We start from the raw sequence: 24256 nt of genomic DNA, 5'->3' as shown, positions 1-24256 counted from the left end.
CCAAGTACTTTAGATACATTCACAAAATCATTGATATACAAAATAAACAGTTTGGGTCCAGGTACCGACCCTTGTGGCACACCATAAATAATGTTACACAATACTGATTTAGTATTATTTATCTGAACAAACTGTTTTCTATTTTCTAAGTAGCTTTTTACCCACTGATGTGCAATACCTCTAATTCCATATTATTGTAACTTGTGAAGCAATCTTGAGTGGTCGATAACATCAAAAGCTTTTTTCAGGTCAATAAAGATACTTACAAAATAATCCTTATTATCTATTGTTGTTGATATTTTCTCTGTTAATTCCATAATTGCCATAGCTGTTGAATGTTTTGTTCTGAATCCATACTAAGCATTATTTAAAATATGATGTTTCTCAATGAATTTGTTCAACCTTGTCACAAAAACTTTTTCCATAATTTTAGAAAACTGTGGAAGCAATGACACTGGCCTGTAATTTGAAAAATTATGTTTGTCTCCATTTTTATATAATGGGACTACCTGGGCAATTTTCATTTCGTCTGGGAAAATTCCTGCTGACAGAGACAGATTACAAATGTAAGTGAATGGTTCAATAACAGTTTCTATTATACTTTTTACAGTCATAATGTCTAAATCTTCATAGTCAGTTGATCTTTTGCTTACACAGTTTTTTACAATATTTCTTATTTCATCTTTTTCCACAATCTCAAGGAAAATACTATTGACCGTATTTACAAGTGTATTTAATTTATCTTCTACTATTAGTTTATTTTCCATCAGACTTGATCCCACATTTGAAAAATAATCATTAAACTCATTTACTACTTCCTTTGTGTCATATATCTCTTTATTTTCCTTGACAAAGTAATTTGGAAAAGTTGATTTTGCTCCATCACTTTCAATCACACTATTTATAATTCCCCATGTTGCCCTCATATTATCTTTACTCTTATTTAATTGTTCACTATAATAATATTTTTTTTGTTTCATAATTATTGTCAATAGTTTATTTTTATATTGTTTGTATCTGTGTTCTGTTTCCTTTGTTTGCTTTTTTAAAAAGCACCTATATAAATAGTTTTTCTTGACACAAGCATTTTTTATTCCCTTAGTCAACCATGGTTTATTTACTCTTTTCTTACTAGTTTTTATTAATTTACAGTTTTTATTATATGATTTCATAAGTATTTTCATAAATGAATTATATGCTACATTAACATCACCGACATAAACTTCTTCCCAATTTTGATTTTTAATGTCGTAATTTAATGCCTTAGGCTTTTACTGACTTATCTCTTTTAAAGTTTATAACAGTTTTTTTTTTTCTTGTACCTATTTTTGTATTTAAATATTGAAAAAACTGGTAAATGATCACTAAGATCTGTCATCAAGATCCCATTCTTAATAATTTCATCTGTTCTATTTGTGAATATATTATCAATTACCGTTGCACTTTACGATGTAATTCTGGTTGGTTTTGTTATCAAGGGGAATAACCCCAAACTATACACTGAATTCACAAAATCATTTGTTCTTTGGCAACTGGAGCTTTCTATATTAATGTTAAAGTCTCCACACATAAAAAGCGTTTTGTTTTTAATTTGATGAAATAATTCTATTATTTTATCTGTAAATTTCACAATGCAAGAGTCTGGTGCTCTGTATACACAACTGATTAGAATATTCTTGGATGTTTCATGTACAATTTCCACTGTTACAATTTCTATATCATCTATAATTGTCATTTCTTCTACACTTGTACATGTCAGATCAGTTTTTGTGTACAGAGCAATACCTCCACCTTTTTTATCTTTTCTGTTTACAAAATACAGCTCATATCCCTCCATTTACAACATCCCTGTTAAATCTGTAGTGAAATATCTTGGTGTTCACATTACCAAAGACACCAAATCAGTGGAAGAACTGAACTTCTTACTCTAGATAAGAGTAAGATCAATTTAAATTTGTGGTCTCAGTGTGACATTTCTATTTTTGGTAGATTTTTTTCTTACAAAATAGAACGTCTCTCAAGATTCATTTATCCAGCATATTCCATGTCCTTCCCTAAACCCGCAATTAAAGCTATAAACCAAGCTAATTTTAACTATATCTGGAGAAACAAATCACACCATCTTAGGAAAGGACCAATGATTAAAGAGTATGAGGATGGAGGTCTTACAGCCATAGATTTTGAGTAATTAAAATTAAAATTAATTGGCTTCGATCTTTTCTGAAAAATGAAAATGGATTTGGTTCATATCTCCTCAAAACATTTTTTATGGATTTAAGCGGTAGTAACTTCCTCCTTATGCCGTGTTCACACCAGGCACGGCATGACCGACAGCAGCGGCAGGTTGCCATGTAATCCCTATGGAAGGATGCGTTTTGGCGCCAAGCCGCGCAGCGCAATGCGATGGACGCAAATGAAGCGATGTGAGTGAAGCGATTTTGAGCGACTGGCGCGTTTGTGGAATGATATTGCGTCACGTCATGTGGCGTTGCCCTTCTCCCCAAGTTGAAAAATCTGAACTTTTTCATCTTGTCGCGCCGCGATGACCAATCAGGGACTGAATATGTAGTGACGTGGAGATGTCTGGAGTTTGACTGAGTTGGATGTGAACATGTCCTGTCTCTGGTAGCCAGCCTGTGAGCAGGACTTATGTCCCTTTTGTCCTTTATTTCACAATTATGACAGAGTTTTTGGAGCGAGCAGCAGCCCCACAGCAGGGGGAGTGGAGGTTTGCTTGTTTTTTTGTTTTTTTTAACCTTCTTACACGTGCGCGCGATGCGAATCGTCCATGAAGATATTTTATTAATTAACTACACAGATATAATAATAAACAAATGGTGACTGGTTTCTAAACACAATTAGGAGTTTTTTGGGGAAGAGCGAGGAGCAGCCCCACAGCAGGGGGACCGGAGTTCCTTTTTTTTTTTACGTGCGCGCGAGCGAATCGTCCCTGAAGATTATTTTATTAATTAACTACACAGATTTATAATAAAACAAATGGTGACTGGTTTCTAAACACAATTATGACACAGTTTTTAGGGGAAGAGCGAGCAGCAGCCCCACAGCAAGCAGCAGAGTTTGTTTTTTTTTTTGTTGTTTTTTTGTTGTTTTTTTTACGTGCATGCGCGAGCGAATCGCCCAGGAAGATTATTTTATTAATTAAAGGAGACCTGGATTGAAAAAAATGCAGTCAGATTTTTTGAGCAAAAAATGACTTACATTTACACGAGATCCTTCTGAATGTAGTAAAGTAAATCTGCAAGCCCAGATCTGTCATTCAACAGAGAAATCTTCATTTGAAAATGACAAATTTACAGCTAACATTTAGCCCGCCGCAAATTGTCCCTCTCATCATGGACGCTGCCGAGACGTCACGGACAAGACCCTCTCCCAGCATGCATTGCACCAATTGTAATTTGTGGATTTACGTCAGTTTGCATCTGCACCTTTTTCTTGTCTTATATGGAAGGATCTACTTTTTTAAAACTTCATATTGTCTTGCGGCACGTTTGGTGAGTACACATTTCTTTCATTTGTGCTTGAAAATTATTTTGGGGGACTTTTTCATACGCCCGTTTGATTGAGTGGTGTCACAATGAAAATCTACTGTCTTTCGCCTCCGGTACCATCGCGGGATATGGAGGCAAGACCCACAAAGAATCCCAGTCATTAAAATTATATAAACCTCTCTCAGCGTCCATGGAGCTCTGGGGCTCCGATTGCCGAGAAGTGCGGTGCTGTGGATTTTGCCGCAAGAAGTCTGTCCTTGCAGCAACAGGTGTACCGGCCGCTTCGCATTAAAACAGCGAGCGTAATCTCAGGACCTGTGCCAAGTGTGCTGCAGCTCCATTCAGTAGACAGAGAGGTGATGCCGGTGTTGTGCGCTGAATCTGGCACAACACTGGCTGCAAAGCAGACACGGGCGGTGTGAGTGGCCCGCGTCGGCGGTTAACGAGCTCGTTAACGAGCCCGCAGACTTAATAAGCGCAGCGGAGGCAGAGAGCGGGAGAGGAAGAACGGCGCCGCTGTCGATGTCGTTGCTGATCTGAGCACACAGATCTGTATCTCACATTCTTTGCAGCTTACTTTTGGATGTTGAAACCAGGACGTGCATAAGTAACATTACTAACAGATAAAATCAATTTCAATGCAGGATCGGACTGAAGGCGGGAGCGCGTCGTCTTGTCCCTGACGTCATGGAAATGATACAGCTGTACAGACTGTTTTCCACAGAGGGCTAAATTTTAGCTGCAAATTTGTCATTTTTAAACGAAGATTTCTCCGCTGAATAACAAATTTGGGCTTACAGATTTACTTTACTGCATTCACAAGGGTCTTATAAATACATATCAGCTATTCTTTCTGAAATCTGACCACATTTATTTCAATGCAGGTCTACTTTAACTACACAGATGTATAATAAAGCAAATGGTGACTGGTTTCTAAACACAATTATGACAGAGTTTTTGGAGCGAGCAGCAGCCCTGCAGCAGAGGGAGTGGAGTGTTTTTTTTTTTGTTTTGTTTTTTTTTTTAACTGTTTACATGTGCACGCGTGAATGGGACAGGAGGTCCTCAAACTGGGTCCCGCAGAGACAGAAGAACCGCTGAAAGTGGCCGTCATCCAGACGCAACTCCTGCAGCAAATAATGATACTCCCTGAATTGGGAACGTCTCATGACGTTTGTCAGCTTTCCACAACAACTCGCTCTGTGTGATCAAGGTCCGTCATGTTAACTTGACTGACAACCGGAGCCGGTGAGCGAATGGAAGCGCCTCCTATTTGACGACGCACTGGGGCGAATTTTCGCAGCGAAAGCAGAGCGACACATCATTGTGTTATGGTGTGTTGTGTCATCATTGTGTTATGGTGGCGCGTCCGTCGCCACGCGCCCAACGCGAATTGTGACATCTGGTCACTCCCGGTGACGCGGCATAAAATGTGATTTGACCATAAAAAAACTGCCTATTAAACTTTCTTCCATTCATCAACAAGTGTTACTTTACTAGAATTAATATTTGAGCACAATTTTAGTCCCACAACACCCCGCTCTGGAACTCCCGATATGTGTTATTTAGAAACAATCTTTACTTTATCATCTCACAGAAATCAGATTTCTAAATACTTTTCCAAAGAGGAAGTGAACAAATTAAGATGTAAATATATGAAATGTCTTATCTCTCCAAAAATAAAGGAAGTTCAGTTCAAAATGATCAATGACATATATCCTTTCAAAGAATTTCTGAGACTTCGATTTGATTTTGAAGAGAATTGCTGACTTGATTTAATCTCAGCAGATAGCAGGACAACAGTGGATGTAAAGCCACTTTATCATCATTTCATAACGTCCAGGTACAAGTCCCTGACCTGGAAAATTCCAAAGGTAGATGGGGCGTGCCTATGCACCCAACCACAGTATGATCTATGCAAAACACATGAGAATACAAGAATTACATTAATTGTTACTGTTGGTAAAATATATAGAGGGGAAAAAGTAATTCATTAAAAACACAAAGACATTTGGAGCGCAGCTAACGGCTGAGTTAGCTGTGTTTTGGTCGATGATGAAAACTGCTGGAAATAATATGAGACAGACATTGAGAGTTTGCCTTCTTCACAGCCTTCTGGTAGTCAGACTGTTCCTCAGAATACCCAGAGAGACCTGTAATTTGTCCTTTTTTCCACCTTCTTTCGGCCTGTCGGTTATGGTGATTGGCATACACATTATAGACTTTAAGTACAAGAAAAGAGACCTCACAACACAAAAAAGAGAGACAGTGGGATCTGAATCCAGGGCCTTTGGCTTGGACATCCGATGCCCTGCCATTTACACCAAAAAGTCTCATACTCTGCAATGGGTCCCTGTATGATAGCTTGAACCTATCTATCATACAGTGCATCTGGAAAGTATACGAGGTCTATTAGAAAAGTATCCGACCTTATTATTTTTTTCAAAAACCATATGGATTTGAATCACGTGTGATTACATCAGACATGCTTGAACCCTCGTGGGCATGCAAGAGTTTTTTCACGCCTGTCGGTTACGTCATTCGCCTGTGGGCAGTCTTTGAGTGAGGAGTCGCCCCCCCTCTCGTCGATTTTTTCATGTTTAGGAATGGCCTCAGAGACTGCTGCTTTGTTTGATCAAATTTTTTTCAAAACTGTAAGGCACAACTGAGTGGACACCATTCGATAAATTCAGCTGGTTTTCGGTTAAAATTTTAACGGCTGATGAGAGATTTTGGTCTGGTAGTGTCGCCGTAAGGATGGCCCACGGCGCCTGACGGCAGAGAACAGAGAACTTTCAGAAGAAGTCGGCATGAGGAGTTTATTTGGACATTCCATTGTTAACGGACATTTTGTAATGAAAGAACGTGCGGGCAGAGTCGCATGTGGGCCGGACCCGACCGCGGGGGGGTCGCAACAGGAAAAACACCTCCGTTGGAAACCTTAACGGGCAAGTTGGAACATGCCCAAGCTGTTAAACAATTCTCAGTTACTCACTTGTTGAAAGCCATCAAAAGCCGCCTGACTTTTACAAATGGTTTTCAACACGGAGGTGTTTTTCCTGTCGCGGCGCACACAGATTTGCTGAGTCGTCATGGAAACGACTCGGCGAATTTGCGCGCACGTCTTTCATTACAAAATGTCCTTAAACAGTGGAATGTCCGCATAAAGTCCTCATGCCAGCCTGTTCTGAATCTTCACTGTTCTCTCACGACGTCCTGGGTGAATTAAGCCTTAAATTTGGATGTTTTCAGGTCGAAACAGGCCGACGACGGCGCCTGGAAGCGCTGCACGACGTCCCGCTGCGGTGGGAAGTCCTTACACCGACAGAAACACCCCATAATCTCTCATCAGCCGTTAACTTTTCACCGAAAACCAGCTTAATTTATCGAATAGTGTCCACTCGGATATTCCTCACAGGTCCAGAAAAAATTTGATAAAGCAACGCGTTGCGTTTGAGCAGCGTGTGAAACAAAGGAATTCAGCCGAGAGGGCGGGACCGCATCTCACTCAAGGCCTGCCCACAGGGAAATGACGTCACCGACATGCGTGAAAAAACTCACGCATGCGCACGAGGGTTCAAGCATGATTGGTGTAATCGCACGTCATTCAAATCCATATAGTAAAAAAACAAAAATGGTTGGTTTATTATCTAATAGACCTCGTACACAGCACTTCACGTTTTCCACATCATTTATGTTACAGCCTTATTCCAAAATGGATGAAATTCATTTTTTCCCTCACAATAGCCAGGGCTCGAAATAGTACGTGCATGTGCTAGTTTGTACACGTATTATTCGAGCGGTGCACATAATTTTATACTGCACTTGCACTGGTGCAAGTAACTTTATCCAAGTTTTATCAACTATAAGCACCAGTAAAAATGAACCAATAAAGGAATAAATAAGGAAAAAAACAATTTCCAGTGTGTTGTCTTCGTCTTCCCTGCGTTTTATGACACACGGAGCGAGTTGCTGTGCTTTATTTGTTGTGTTCCCACCGCACATGTAAACAAGAAAAGAAAAAAAAAACTGGCTGGCTGCGGTTCCCTCTCTCTCTGTCCTCAAACTCTGTCATCATTGTGTTATGAACCAGTCACCATTGTTTTATTATACATCTGTGTAGTTAATAAATTATCTTCATGGACGATTAGTTTGCGCGCGCACGTGAAAAAAAGAGTGGCTGCCGCTGCGGTTCCTTACAGAACCCAGGAGACATCACTTAAAGTGATACTTTTTTCTGGCCATGATAATTTGTGCACACATTTTCCTTTAATTGAGCACACGAATTAATAAAACAAGCTCTCAAATTAATAAAACATGTGCACGTTTTCCTGGCCATGATAATTTTAGAACAAATCCTCAGTTGTTGCTCAAAGGCCCTGGGAGATGGGAGTTATCGGTGGCACCATGACCAGGTCCTGCGGGCAATAGCAGACACCATCTGTACCAGCATCAACATCAGCAAGGGACAACAACCAACCAAGAGTGCAATTGCTTTTGTCCGAGCAGGGGAGAAACCTCAGGCCCTCCAAGAAGACTCAAGGGGGCCTGCTTACAACAGCAGGAGACTGGCAGCTCTTGGTCAATCTAGGGAGACAGTTAAGATTCCCGGACAACATCGCAGCCACGACACTCCGTCCAGACATGGTGTTGATGTCAACGTCCAGCTGGCAGGTGGTGCGCCTTGAGCTAACAGTTCCCTGGGAAGACAAAATGGAGGAAGCCCAGGAGAGGAAGAGAGCAAAATATGCAGAGCTTGTGCTGAGTGCCAGGAGGAACGATTGGAATGCCCTCTGCGAGCCAATTGAGGTGGGCTGCAGGGGCTTTGCAGGCAGATCCCTACGCCGCGTCCTTGGACTCCTTGGGATTTGTGGATTGCATAGGCGAAGAGCCACCAAGAACATCTGGAAGCAGCTTAGAAGGCTTCACGGTGGCTCTGGTTGAGGAGGGGGGAGGCGTGGCGTAGTGCGCTACCTGGACTTAAGTCGGGGGACTGATCACCCCCGGCTGGGTCACCCGAATGAGGGTGTATGACTAAGACCCGAAACACCCAGTGATCTCGGGAGAGTCACTGAAGATGTGTCCAGGTTGCACCATTAGGTGTATTGCAGGTCTAATCAAACATGGTAATGCCATAAACTTCCAGGAAAGACTGGATGACAACCTCGAAAGTGTGGTGACAGCTGGAGAGACGGCAACTGGGGCAGGGAGGGGTAGCATCCTGAGCTGCAGCTCCTGCAAGGGAAGCACCCAAATAACGCTACGATGAACCCCTAAAGAGTCATACCCCCAGGGGTGCCCGAGAGGGGGGAGAGAATGAGCACACCGAACGGACTGATTTCTGGTAACGACCTTTGCAAATGGACAATCGACTACGAGCGCAGTTTGCAAATGTGGCAAGGTCTGCAAAAATCTGACAGGTCTAAAGATACATCAGACCAAGATGCGCTGCTAAGGAACCCTGGGGTGCAACGCACCAGTGCTAGTAACCTAGTACGGCATCTGGTGAGACCGATGAGGGATCCAGGCCCGGAGACACACCACAGTGCCCAGAGCCTCCGCGCACTACCGGCATCACCCCAAAGCAGACCATCACAACAGTGTCGGATTTTGTGGCCCGCTGCCAACAAGGAGTCAGAGTGGCAAGCGGTTTGATGTAGATGTTGATTCAGCCCTTGAAGCAACAGCAAACGGGTGATGTGGAGCAGAGGCTCAGGACAATGAGCACACTCATAATATGCATCGCATCAGACAGGTTTGGCATTAAGGAACATCGTGCCACCAAGACCCACAACAGCACCAATTCCAAACCGGCGCGAGAAGAAGATCTCTCAACTCAGAAAGGGAGCTGAGGATATTAAGGAGTCAGTACAAGACGGCTAATGATGATGAGAAGGAAGCCTTGCAGAACTGAGGGGTGTGGTGAGGGAGAAGCTACTCACCCTCCGTCGGGCCGAGGGGCACAGGAGGGGGGCAAGGAGAGGGCTCGCAAGTGCAGTGCCTTCATTGCAAACCCATTGGTTTCGCAAAGAAGCTGCTGGGTGAGAAACACAGTGGTCAGCTCTCATGTCCAAAGGAAGACATCAACCGCCACATAAGTAATACTTATAGCGACAGCATGAGAGACCAAGACCCTCGGCCACTGTGAAGCCCTTGTATGCCCTCCTGAACCCAGCACCCTGTTTGACATCAGCGTACCCACTCTGAAGGAAGTCAAAGAGGTCATCAAAGCTTCCAGAGCGGCATCAGCACCGGGCCCAATTGGGGTCCCGTACAAGGTCTTCAAACAGTGCCCCTGCCTGCTGGAGCGCCTGTGGAAGATCTTTAGAGTGATCTGGAAAAGAGGGAAGGTACCCCAGCAGTGGAAGTATGCAGAGTATGGGTCCCAAGGAGGAGAATGCAAAGGACATCGAGGCAGTTCAGATCAATCTCCCTTCTCAGCGCAGAGTGCAAGGCCTTCTTTAAGATCGTTTCCAACCGCCTCATGAGATTTCTGCTGAAGGACTCCTACATTGATACCTCTGTGCAGAAAGGAGGAGTCCCAGGGTGTATCGAGCACACTGGTGTAGTGACTCAGCTGATCCGTGAAGCGAGAGAGAGTAGGGCGATCTGGCAGTTACTTTGGCTGGACCTTGCCAATGCTTACGGGTCGATTCCACATAAGCTGGTGGAATTATCCCTGAGTAATACCATTCCCACAGAAGGTGCGCCATCTCATCCTCGACTATTATGACTATTTCAGTCTGAGGGTGTCCTCTGGGGCTTCAACATCAGATTGGCATCGTCTGGAAAAAGGCATCATTACCGGCTGCATTGATCTCTGTGTCCCTGTTCGCCCTTGCATGAATATGCTGGTGAAGTCAGCAGAAGTGGAGCTGCCGAGGTCCATTGTCTAGATCTGGTACCCGTCAGCCACCGATAAGAGCATTCATGGACGATCTCACGGTAACCACATCATCAGTGCCTGGATGCAGATGGCTCCTGAAGGTCTGATCGACTCATAACTTGGGCAAGAATGAGTTTTAAGCCTGGGAATCAAGGTCCTTGGTCTTGAGGAAAGGGAAGGTGACAGGACCGCTTCCGATTCAGTCTGGGAAAACACACTATTCCGTCTGTGTCCGAAAAACCAGTGAAGAGCCTCGGAAAGCTCTTCACTGGCGATCTGAAGGACACCGCTGCACGCCAAGCAGCCAGCGACAACCTCAACCAGTGGCTCTTAGCTATGGATAAGTCTGGGCTTCCCGGGAAGTTCAAGGCCTGGATCTATCAGCATAACATCCTGCCTCATCTCCTTTGGCCACTGCTGAGTATGAATTCCAGTTACGACCGTGGAGGGCTTTGAGAGGAAGATCAGCCAGCACCTGGGCAGGTGGCTCGGCCTGCCACGGAGTCTGAGCAGTATTGCGCTGTTTGGGCATGGGATTAAGCTCCAGCTTCCGTTCAGCAGTGTCACAGAGGAGTTCAAGGTAGCCCGGGCCAGAGAAGTCCTGCTCTACAGAGACTCCGCTGATGGGAAGGTATCCTTAGCAGGTGTGGAGGTTCGCACAGGAAGGAAGTAGCGTGCCCGGGACGCAGTGGAGAGAACAGAGGCAAGGCTGTGGCACAGTACCTTGGTGGGTACAGTGGCCACAGATCGGGCAGGGCTGGTTAGCATCCCGAAGCCTGCTTCAGCAGAGCTAAAGGGAAGGAAAGGCGGAAGCTCATACAGGAGGAGGTTCGGGCAGAGGTGGAAGAGGCTCGCTTCAGCAGAGTGGTGGGCATGAGCAAGCAGGGGGCTTGGACCAAGTGGGAGCATGTCACAAGCTGGAAAATCACATGGACTGAGCTGTGGACAGCGGAGCCACATCATTGCAAGTTCCTTGTCCAGTCGGTATATGATGTCCTCCCAAGCCCTGCTAACCTTTTCACCTGGGGCCTGACGGACTCACCTGTGTGCCAGCTCTGCCAGAAGAAGGGATCCTTAGAACACATCCTCAGCTGTTGCTCAAAGGCCCTGGGAGATGGGAGGTATCGCTGGCGGCATGACCAGGTCCTGCGGGCAGTAGCAGACACCATCTGTACTGGCATCAACATCAGCAAGGGACAACAACCAACCAAGAGTGCAATTGTTTTTGTCCGAGCAGGGGAGAAACCTCAGCCCTCCAAGAAGACTCAAGGGGGCCTGCTTACAACAGCAAGAGACTGGCAACTCTTGGTCGATCTGGGGAGACAGTTGCGATTCCCGGACAACATCGCAGCCACGACACTCCGTCCAGACATGGTGTTGATGTTAACGTCCAGCTGGCAGGTGGTGCTCCTTGAGCTAACAGTTCCCTGGGAGGACAGAATGGAGGAAGCCCAGGAGAGGAAGAGAGCAAAATATGCAGAACGTGTGGCTGAGTGCCAGAGGAACGGTTGGAATGCCCGCTGTGAGCCAACTGAGGTGGGCTGCAGGGGCTTTGCAGGCAGATCCCTACACCGCGTCCTTGGACTCCTTGGGATTTGTGGACTGCATAGGCGAAGAGCCACCAAGAACATCTTGGAAGCAGCTGAGAAGGCTTCATGGTGGCTCTGGTTGAGGAGGGGGGAGGCGTGGCGTAGTGCGCTACCTGGACACAAGCCGGGGGACTGATCACCCCCGGCTGGGTCGCCCGAGTGAGAGTGTATGACTAAGACCCGAAACACCCAGTGATCTCGGGAGAGTCATTGAAGATGTGTCCAGGTTGCACCACTAGGTGGTATTGCAGGTCTTAAAAAAAAAAAAACATACATTGTGATTTCCGGATTTTTTTTTTTTTTTAGATTATGTCTCTCACAGTGGACATGCACCTACAATGAAAATTTCAGACCCCTCCATGATTTCTAAGTGGGAGAACTTGCAAAACCACAGGGTGTGCAAATACTTATTTTCCTCACTGTAAATAAAATAATCTTCACGGACGATTCTTCGCATGCACACGTGAAAAAAAAAAAACTGAGGAGAGAGTAGCAGCAGCAGCAGCGGCGGCAAACTCTGCCCAGAGAGGAAGAGTCTGACACAACAGAGGCGGAGTTTAAGGTTGATATAAGACTGACTTTTGGTTGTGCAAGTAACTTTTTTTAGTGCAAGTAATTTTTTTGTTACTAGCACCAGTGCAATAGGTTAAAAAATGTATTTACATGCTCCCCATCCAACCTGATGGAGGTGAGAGGTGCTGCAAAGAGGAATGGACTAAACTGCCCACAGATAGGTGCACCAAACTTGTAGCATCATATTTAAGAAGACTTGAGGCTGTAATTGCTGGCAAAGGTGCATCAACAAAGTATTGAGCAAAGGGTGTGAAAGGGTGCACATGTCATTTCTTAGTTTATTGTAATCAAAACTTGCAAAAATAAACTTTCTTGTCCTTATAAGATGTTGCAAGTAGAATTCTGAGGGGAAAAAAATTTATTATTCAATTTTGGAATAAGGCTGTAACATAAAATGTGAAAAAAAAGTGAAGCTCTGTGAATACTTTCCAGATGCACTGTACATGCCATGTAGGGATGGCTATAGGATAAACCCTAACCCAATCACTATGGAATAATTAACAGGCCTGTGTATGGACATAATTATGTGTGGGTTTTATCAATACGCTATGCATGGACAGCATAGCAAATTATATCAATATGGCTAATATGTTTAGCCACAATGTTTATTTTTTTCTGAAATGTATAAATAGTTTTGGAATTGGGTGTACATGATGGAACTACTTCACCATCCAGACCATAGCACGGGAGCTACTATTCACCAGGGAACTGTAAGCGGAACAGAAACAGAACTGGTAACTGGCGGATGGATGACCATCAGTGGAATAGGTTATTTTTGATTATATTTACCCAAAACAAGTATTGATGAGATGATCAGGTCTCACCATTAAAATAATAAAGTTAATTTATCCACTATATAAAGCTTTAGGTCAGCAGTAGAATCCCCAAACTCTTGGACAGAACAGTGACGGAATGGCAGAACGGGAGCTTGCATAGTGCCATCTAGTGTTAGTGAGGGTAAATTTTCAAATATGGTGAGCTACTATTCTGACGATTTTAAAAAAAGATAAGTTTGTGCTTTGAACATGAAAGGGGGACTTTATGCTTTGTATGAAAGCATTTTATTACATATCTTGAGATTGGTTATCAATATATGGAGCTTGGAAGGTAGGGGGCCATAAGGTGCTGTTCTGTCAATCATTCCATCAATAGCCTTTTCATTTTTCATTTATCTTGATGTCTTTTAGTAGAATGCAATGGGCCCCAAACCTGGGGTCTAAAGTTGCACCCTAGGCTCTATAGTTATCCTAACCAGATCTGGCATTGTATCCAAGGGCTCTCTTCAAGATGGTGATCATTCCCTTAATTGCAGACAGCTGCACCTCATGTGCACTTGGGTGACCGGGGATTGCCTCAAGGTATTTCTTCAGGTTCTTCTTCATCAGGCCTGTTGCTCCCATCACAACTGGGATGATATCGATGTCTTTCAATGACCATGTTGTTCAGAGGTCATTTTTCAGGTCTTGGTATTTCGAGATCTTTCCCCTTCAGCTCGCTTCAGACCGTAGTCATTGGGGACTGTCACATCGATGATTTTGGCTGTTTTCTCTTGTTTGTTCCAGATGACAATATCAGGTTTGATTGCACCTCCTTCAATGTGTCTTCCTGCTGGGATCTCTTTTGTCGTAGAAGATCGTTACTTTTCCATTGGCTGAGGACGGTGCTGGTCGTGCTCCCAGACATGTTCTTTGACTTCCATCTCAGTTCCTTGCAGATCTTCCAGTGGAGATATTGACAGATCTTGTTGTGTCGGATGTATAATGCCCATCTGACATGAGGATCTGGCATGCTGAAGTTAGATGGTTTACACTCTCAACAGCTCTATGACAGAATCGGCATTTATCATTCTGTGAGCTCCCTGCCATTTTTTTGAAGCCATTTGTTAGAAGTCCCTGATCTGTGCTCCAATCAGAATTCTTTCTTCATCAAAACCAAGTTTCCATTTTAGCCACTGCATTGATCCAGCCTTTGTGATGTATTCCTTTACGAGTTCTTCTGGAAACGGTCCGGCTCTTTCTGTGCCACTTTCCATTCCCCTTTTTTTTCACTCGATGTTTTCTTTCTCTTTTGTTGTATTGTTTCTTGGTTTGTCTTGCAAGTTTTGTTGCAGCATGAGCCTGTTGCTTTTTTCTCTCCTTGTAGAAGTTCTCCGCCAAAGTTTTTTGCCAGTTTAGTGATTGAGGTCCGTTCAGTTATGGCCTCGTGGTGTTGTGTGACCGTTTTTATGATTTCTTCTTCAGAGCTCTTTAAGTACTGTCCAATACTTATTATCGATGCTCTGTATGCCTGGTTGATTTCAGTGAGACCCATACCGCCTTCTCTGTGAGGGAGATATATTCTGTCCATGCACTGATTTCTGTATGTGATTTTGTGGAGGGTAAGCATTTTCCTGGTTTTTGTGTCCAACTTATTAAGCTCACATTGTGGCCAGTTCACTATGCCAAACCCATAGGTCACCACTGGTATTGCAAACTGGTTATGGCTGTGATCTTATTTTTTGGTGTCAGCTGTGTTTTGCAGATCTTTTTAAGCGGTTTAGGTATTCTTTTTCTTGTTTTTGTTCTCATTTTCTTGTGCTCAATTGTATTACTTTGTTCAATTCCCAAGTATTTGTATGTGGAGTCTGCAGCCAGATCTTCAATGTAGCTCCCTTCATCCAATTGTATGTTTTCGTTTTTTGTCTTTTTACCTTTTGTCATTGTGCATTTTGAGCATTTATCCAATCCAAATTCCATGCCAATGTCTTTTGAGAACTTATGGACAGTTTCCACGAGCTGAGTGAGTCCGTTTTTTTGTGTTGGCATAGATTTTCAAATCGTCCATGAACAACAGATGGTTCACAAGTTTTTGGTTTTCCTTTCCTTTGTCTTTACTTAAGTCCTATCCGATGTCATGCTCCTTCAGGATCTTGCTGAGCGGGTCCATGATTAAGCAGAATAAGAGAGGCGAAAGGCTGTCTCCCTGAAGTATCCCTCTCTGAACTCGTATGTCTGGGATTGTTATTTGTCTCTCTGTGTGATTGAGGGTGATGGTGGTGTTCCACTTGTTCATTTGTGCTCTCAGGAAAGATCTTATTTCCTCATTGATGTTGTAGAGTTCTAAGCACCTCATGATCCAGGAGTGTGGTACACTGTCAAATGCCTTTTTGTAGTCAATCCAAGCCATGCTGAGGTTCCTCTGCCTTGTTTTGCAGTCCTCCAGGATAACTTTGTCAGTAACTGGTCTTTAGCTCCTAATCTTCTTTTGGAACATCCTTTCTGTTCATTTTCCAGGTAGCTACCAGTGTCAAGGTGTTCATAAATGGCATCAGCTATGATTCCTGTCAGCCATTTGTACTTTGTTGTTAGGCAGCAGATGGGTCTGTACTTGTTGGGAAGCTGTGTTTCCTTGGTCTTTTCACACTCTGGGAATGCGCATGCGCAACCAGGTTGGTTCAAAGGTCTGGAGGTGTAAAAATGTAAACAGGCGCTCGGTCGGTCAGTGACAGCATCAGTTAAACAACTGTCTAAACCCATAATAAACCTAATTTTACAGATGTTTATATGAAGAGTGAAAATGTAACTGTTTTACCAAGACATCAGAATATAAATATTATAATAATTACCTTTGAAATTATCCCAAATGCTTTCTCCACCCCAGGAACGCACAAGAAAATTAAGCTGCTGGAGAAAATTCCTCTGTGCTTCCGGAGTGATTAGAGATGGTTTTATGAGCCAGTCTATGAGAGCAAATGATAATCGCAACAAAATAATGATTTTATTTAGCGCAGCATCCAGCAGCACACAGTGAGGCATCCAGCAGGCGCGATGGCCCGGCGAAATGTGCAGCAGTGGTGCGGGTTAAATGCGAGCAAGTGCCATCTAGTCATGCTGCTCTTATTAGCCAGACAGCCAGACTCGAGTTCGGAGATCGGGTTGGGGAATGATTTGCCATTGTCATCTTTTAAAAGGGCAGCATAATCTGTCACCTTGCTCTGTTGTGACACAAATCAGTGCATTTTATCCCACCTGTGTTCATTATTCATTGAACCAAATCACAGGTACATGTGCCTATAAGCCTAATAATGACACAGAACATGCAGAGAAATGGGCCAGGCAGTTACCTCATGATTATTTACCAGAGACACCATTCAACTGCCATTCACCAACCAGATCCATGATTAATTTTATTTTATTATTCACAAATAATTTATTTCACACTGTCAGAAATACGAACGTAGTGCACAAGATTTATAGAGGTCCGCAAAGTGAAACAGTGATCAGCTGATTCTATGTTTACGAATAGACACTGCCTGGGTCGGCAGTGGGCCGAGTCGGGCAAAACCTGAATGTTCAGTTTGTGTGCATCATAAGTTCAGTTTTTCTTCCTTGGACACCAATACCACGTTTTCACAAAAAAATCTTTCAAGGAATCAACACTACAACAGGAAAAATAATCAAAGTCTCTGTCATTGTCACTGCCCACACAGTCAGCCATAATGCCTTGAGACTGCAGCTTACACCTCTTGCCCTTTGACCTCGTGCGTCACACCTGGAACAGAACCAGAGTGTGAAAAGGCTTATTGTTTTATCATTTCCATTCTGCCAACCGTTCCAGTTCTGCAGATTAGTACTTGCTTCTGTGCCCTTCCAGAAGTCTTACAAAGTACCAGAATCCCAATGTGGTCCAGGTCGACTTCCAGAAGATTTAGAAACATGCACAGAAGCAAGACATTTCTTTGTGACTGGAAAATTTTGTATTCTTTTAAAAGCGACAGCGTCTATAGAGGATTTTGGTTATAAACTTTAATACATTTTTAAGACCCCTGGTGACTGATACCCTAACACTACCCCTTTAAGTTTAGCTTGTTAGCAAACCACTAGAACTAGCAGTTAGCTAAGCAGAATGAGTTAGATTTCCAGTCTTAGAAGCAGGTTTTAGTCTCTGCTTATTGCACTCTCATGACAGGCATCCGCGTTAAGACATGTGGCTACTTTTACCACTAAAAGCAGAAGTTTGAGCCGTTCTCAAAGTGTCTAAGTCCCACCACCACTGTGTGCTGGATCAGCTGTGGCTGTTACCTGCTGTCTCACAGATAGCGGCTCCGAGCTACACCATAATCCTCTGCGCTCCTCGGTCCAAGTCGCCGTCTGCGCCTCCTGTAGGAGCCCACGGGAGAAAATGCCCCGCTGTCAAAAACTTTACAGTATATTTAATAGCTTGTGGTGGACACAAACAGACTGCAGAATCAGCTGTCACAACTTCGCTCTACTGCTATGGACAACGGAAGTGCAGAGAAGACCGCCCGTTATTGTGGCCCGTGTAAACCAGGAGGCATGACAAAGGTTCCGCAGGGGAGTTAGTTTGCCGCAGTTACTGCATTATTCAGCGCAACTTGCTTAGTTTGATAGAGTAATATTTGTCCAAAATTGTTGAGCACATAGGTTACTGAGAATATGTCATATTTGCAACAGCAAAGGGCACTGTTGGACATTTATTTATAACAGTGTAGTGATATATGGTCATTTATTTTATTTTATTTTTTGGCCAAGGCCGGAAAAAAAAATGAGTAGAAAGCTGAAAATTGGAATGCAATCGTTTAACCATCCTAAAAAACATACTAAAACTCACCATGTATCCTCCTTGAGCTTTTCCTGGTATGATGTCATGATGCCATCAGTGTCATGGATGTCAAAAACACATTCATCATTTATTTGCAGTGGTATATGTATCTTCACTCTTTGATAGACAAGATTGCTTCAGAATGAAACAGATTATTATAATTGATGATATATTTGATTTCCTGCGATTGCAAAAGTGGTTGGGAGCGATCGTGTGGCTGCAAAAAGTCAGGTCTGTTCTGTACAGTTCTATGTGGCCATTGGCATTAAAATTGCTGCAGCAATTCTGAAAAAAACAGACATTTGTGTACAACCCAAATTCCAATGAAGTTGGGATGTTGTGTAAAATGAAAATAAAAACAGAATACAATAATTTGCAAATCCTCTTCAACCTATGTTCAATTGAATACACCACAAAGACAAGATATTTAATGTTAAAACTGATAAACTTTATTGTTTTTGTGCAAATATTTGTTCATTTTGAAATGGATGCCTGCAACACATATCAAAAAAGTTGGTACGGGGCAACAAAAGACTGGAAAAGTTGATGAATGCTCAAAGAACACCTAATTGGAAACAGGTGAGTGGCATGATTGGGTATACAAGGAGCATCCCCAAAAGACTCAGCCATTCACAAGCAAAGATGGGGTGAGGATCACCACTTTGTGAACAACTGAATGAAAAAATAGTCCAACAGTTGAAGAACAATGTTTCTCAACGTTCAATTGCAAGGAATTTAGGGATTCCATCATCTACAGTTCATAATATAATCAGAAGCTTCAAAGAATCTGGAGAACTTTCTACACGTAAATGGCAAGGCCGAAAACTAACATTGAATGCCAGAGACCTTCGATCCCTCAGGCGGCACTGCATTAAAAACTGACATCATTGTGTAAAGGATCTTACCGCGTGGGCTCAGGAACACTTTAGAAAACCATTGTCAGTTAACACAGTTCGTCGCTACATCTACAAGTGCAAGTTAAAACTCTGCTATGCAAAGCAAAAGCCATACATCAACAACATCCAGAAACACCACCGCCTTCTCTGGGCCCGAGCTCATTTGAAATGGACAGACGCAACGTGTCCTCAGTCCCAAACGCTTATTGAGTGTTGTTAGAAGGAAAGGTGATGTAACACAGTCGTAAACATACCACTGTCCCAGCTTTTTTGAAACGTGTTGCAGGCATCCATCCATCTTGTCTTTGTGGTGTATTCAATTGAATATAGGTTGAAGAGGATTTGCAAATCATTGTATAATGTTTTTATTTACATTTTTTCACAACTTCCCAACTCCATTGGAATTGGGGTTGTATTTTACACTGATGAAGGCCATGACTTTGATAGAAAAGAGAGCAAAGATGAGTTCAATTCCAATTCACTGATACTGAAAAATGAAACATTTGATTTCCAGCTGGGTGACGAGGGTCATTTTGATGAATATGACTGAAAATACACAAAAACAAAAATCCCCTTAATAACCTTTTATGTAGGCACAGTCTGATTTGAACTGTCATATTATATTGTCAACCCAAGTCCTCACGTTTCAAGAATTGCCTAGAACACGTATCCTGGATTGTATATAACGTTTTGTGGTTCTTCAGCATTCCATGATGACAACATATTGTGAAATCATAAATGACGTCATGACATTATGAGCTCATGCTCTTTTGTTTATTTACATTTATGTCAATGTTCCAAAGCACTGTATGGCTGTTAAATAAAAAAGTAATCAAAATATACTCTTGTATACTAAATTATATGTCCAGATGAGGCCATTTCTCACGTAAAAGATAAGCTATGGCATCATAATTTACACACGAGGTGGGGTACACCCTGGACAGGACACCAGTCTGTGGCAGGGCCACATACAGACAAACATAGTCACACCCACACACACAATTCACCAAACATGCATGTCTTTGGATGTGGGGGAAAGCCGGAGCACTCAGAGGGAACCCACACAAACATGGGGACGAATATACAAACTCGATGCAGAAAGGCCACAAGTGGGAATTGATCCCATAACCTTGTTGCTGTGAGACAACAGTGCTGCCCCATAATTATGACTCATTTTTATGAAAACCAAAATAAAAATAAAAAAATGCTTGAAACATTTGATTTATATGTAATTAGTCTGGAATATATATTAATTTTCACTTTCTTAAATATTGTACCTGACAAGAAAATTGAAACTTTTCCCGATATGGTATTTTTTTTTAAACAATAGATCCATTTTTTTATGGTTTGTGTGGTCTTGATATTGATGAATTCTGTCCAAAATTGAGCCATTTTATCCTTAATTAAAATGCAACCTAACCCTTCCCTCATGTCAATCCATACTGTCTCACAAGTATTTAAATTAAACAGTCATGCCATAAAGTTTGTTCTTTTAGGGAGGGAGGTGGGAGGTGATGTCTAGTGGTTAAGCATTTGGCTTGAGACCAGAGGATCCCTGGTTCAAATCCCACCTGACTGAAAATCACTAAGGGCCTTTGGGCAAGGTCCTTAATCCCCTAGTTGCTCCTGGTGTGTAGTGAGTGCCTTGTATGGCAGCACCCTGACATCAGTGTGTTTGTGTGAATGGGTGAATGTGAGGCATAATTGTAAAGCGCTTTGAGCGTCTGATGTAGATGGAAAAGTGCTATACAAATGCTATCCATTTCTTTCAAGGTCCTCCAAGGTCAAAAGTTATGCAACCAGTACAAAGCTGACAGATGACTTCTTATTCGTGTTTAATCATAATCATAAGATTATCTTTATTTATAGTCTCTATAAATGCACTGGAACAGAAACTTTTTGCCTGTTACTTTAACTTTAAACCATTTTTTCACCAAGTCAAATCAATTTTTGACAGCTGATGCTCAGTCATTCCACCAAGTTTCTTCCAAATCCTGTCAAATATTTTGAGTTATGTGTTCTCTTTCACACACACACACACACACACACACACACACACACACACACACACACACACAACACACACACACACACACACCACACACACACACACACACACACACACACACACACACACAGAGACCCTGTGGTACTGCAGCACAGTGTAACAATTGTGTAACAGAGTGTAACAATTATTTTAATCTGCAGAAAACACACACAGATACACTTTCAGTACATGCTCATAAATACCTCCACATGCAAAGGAGCAAAATAATAAATAAATAAATAATTTTAAAAAAGAAAAATACAGTCTATTTCATAGTGCAGTTCATTTTGTTCTTGAGCCAACTCAGCTTGTCTGCAGTACGAGTATTTTGACAAAATTACAATGCACATAACTGTTTGTACACATATGGGTCACATAGAGACTGTCACAGTAACAAGAACATGCACATGGCTGACCTGCCTGGTTCAATGAAAGTAAAAAAACAGCACTCCATTGTTGTCGGAAGGGGTGATTCTACTGAATTTCATCCACATCTGTTTAGGACAGTTGCCGGCTCTGCTCATGCAGGAATGGATTTTAAACCCATTTGACCCTCTGTTCACTTGCACTTCTTTAAAGGCTGTGCTTTTGTTTTTCCATGGATCTAGTTGATAAATTTTTTAAAAAGGTGGAAACATAAAATAAAATAATATGAATAAATTCATATGATTAATGTTTGAATAAATAAGATCACAGTAACACTGCCAACAAGATCAATGTTCAAGATATTTATTCAGCTGGAAAAAATACATAACATACAAGAATTTTTTTTTTTAAGAAAACAATAGAAAACAGGTTCAAGCCCATTCAATAATCACTGTTTGTTTGTGTATTGTTATTTTAAATAAGGTGCAGTTATTTGTTTTGTTTTTTTTGTGGAAATTAAAAAAAAAAACTTTGGGCAAAAAGTAACAGGGCTTTTTTGTTTGTTTGTTTTTCCCCATGTAATCAAGAACAACATGCAAAGGTCAAAATAAATGTTTGATCATGTCATTTGAATAAAATTTCACCTGGATTTGGTTTTTAATTCAAATTTCACAAAATATCCTTCACGGGAGAAGGTTAGGGTCAAATATGGTTGGCTTGATTTTTGTTAAAAAATGGAAACCTGTGAAAGGAATTGGAGTATTGTTTTAATACAAATACAATCAATACAAACAGCGCTTAATGTTCTGTAAAATTCACTTAATTACTAACAGTATGACTTGAGGATGACTTGAGCGTGACTTACTCCCCACCTCTGATGCTTTCTACACAGTGGTGTGTACCTTTTGTGGCCATAGCAGAGTAAGTGGTCTAAGCACCTCACACACACACACCACACACACACACACACACAACACACACACACACACCACACACACACACACACACACCACAACACACACACACACACACACAACACACCACACACACACACACAAAACAAGTCCACTGCACTGTAAGCCATCTGGATGCATGAAGAGCTGTTAGGAGGAAGTTAGAATGAAACCTGGACTAATTTCAGATGTGATTTTTGTTTTGTTTTTTTTGCTGCACTGAGGAAGTACACTGTCCTTTCTTTGGAAGTACACACGTGCACAAGCAGGACGTGCTTAGCTTTAAACAAACATGGCGAAGCTTGTGTTTCCTGATGGATGATGATATACAAATAATGAATGTTTAAGAATTCAATGGTACGAATATTACATGAGATAAAGGTTTGTTCCAGCTTTCACTGAATTAAATATTTGTTCCATTGGAAAAATGTAAGAACATTCAATAGATCCTTGTCATTTTATATTATATTAATTTACAGACATCACATCAGAAATTAATCCAGCTTTGGCGCGTCATTGCTGCTTTGACATCAACAATCCAACACAAACTTTAAATAGGAGTCCAAAAATAATTCTGACGATGAAGTCCACGATGCCGTGCATCAAATCGTCATCCTTCAGCAAAACAAACTCCGCCATATTTGTTTCAAAGCTAAGCACCGTCTGGCTTATGTGAGCGTATGCGTGGTGTGCGCTCAGACAAGCCAAACGGCGCTTATGCGTCCGTGTACTACCAAAAAAAAAAAAAGACTGTGTTCTTCCTCAGTGCAGCAAAAAAAAAAATCATGCCAGACAGCTTACAGCGCAGTGGATTAATTTTGTCTGTGTGTGTGTGTGTGTGTGCATGCGTGTAAATGTGTGTGTGTGGGCGCGTGTGTCTGTGTGTGCGTAGGTGTGTGTGTAGGAGGCGTGTGTAGGTGTGTGCGTAGGTGTGTGTAAAACTGTGTGTGTGTGTGTGTGTGTGCGTGTGTGTGTGTGTGTGTGCGCGCAATGGTACCGAACGTATGGCACCAAATTTGCACTCTAAATGGAACCAAATTGCACTCTAAATGCAATGCAACACAAATGGGATGAATAATCCATGTCACGTGACATACAAAGCACCAATCAAATGACAAGGATCCACTCAGTCATTATATAACTTCTTCTAACACCACACACAACACCACACACACACACACACACACACACACACACACACACACACACACACACACACACACACACACACACACAATCCACTCTGCTGTTAGCTGTCTGCAGGCATGAAGAATGACACAATTTGGACTCATATTTAAAGTTCGTGTTGGACTTTAGCAGCAGTGGAACACAAAAAAGTAAGTCTGTTTCTGTTGTTTATAAATTAATAAAATATCAAATGACAAGGGTCTATTTTGGACAGCCGGTCTGCTCTGTGTCAGCCTGATCCCGTCAGTTCTCAGAAGCTAAGCAGAGCAGGATCTGGTTGGTACTTGGATGGGAGACCTCTTTGGAACACCAGTGGCTGTGTGTGTTTCTCCAGGTAGAACTGGGGTTGTGTCGGGAAGGGCAGGGTAAAACCTGTGCCAATTACCAATGCAGAGCTGGTTGTATCCACTGTGGTGACCCCGAACAAAACCGGGTGCAGCCGAATGGACAACAACAACAAGGGTCTATTTTATGCGTTATATAAAACAAATAATGAACATTTTTGCATTCTTTCAATGGTACAAATATTTAATTCGGTACCACTGAACTCATAAACATTCATTATTTGTATCCTGTTAAACTGAGCAGTTGTGTCATTGACATGACCCAAGTCCCATGCTCTACCGCTGTTTTTGCTCACACTACATA

At 42.3% G+C, this 24256-nt stretch overlaps 1 protein-coding gene across 1 annotated transcript in view; it reads right to left on the bottom strand.

Moving 5' to 3' along the window:
• The window catches only part of ube2f (ubiquitin-conjugating enzyme E2F (putative)), a 160069-nt gene extending 142239 nt beyond the window's left edge, over positions 1 to 17830 (bottom strand). The window contains exon 1 of the mRNA XM_034186427.1: positions 17618 to 17830. The gene's annotated coding sequence lies outside the window, so the exon portion shown is untranslated. The remainder of the gene's footprint in view (positions 1 to 17617) is intronic.
• Between the last annotated feature and the right edge of the window lie 6426 nt (positions 17831 to 24256).

This window comes from Thalassophryne amazonica, chromosome 14, assembly GCF_902500255.1.
Source record: "Thalassophryne amazonica chromosome 14, fThaAma1.1, whole genome shotgun sequence".
NCBI classification, from domain to species: domain Eukaryota; kingdom Metazoa; phylum Chordata; class Actinopteri; order Batrachoidiformes; family Batrachoididae; genus Thalassophryne; species Thalassophryne amazonica.
Note: the sequence above shows the minus strand (reverse complement) of the source record. Positions and strands in the feature narration are given on the sequence as shown.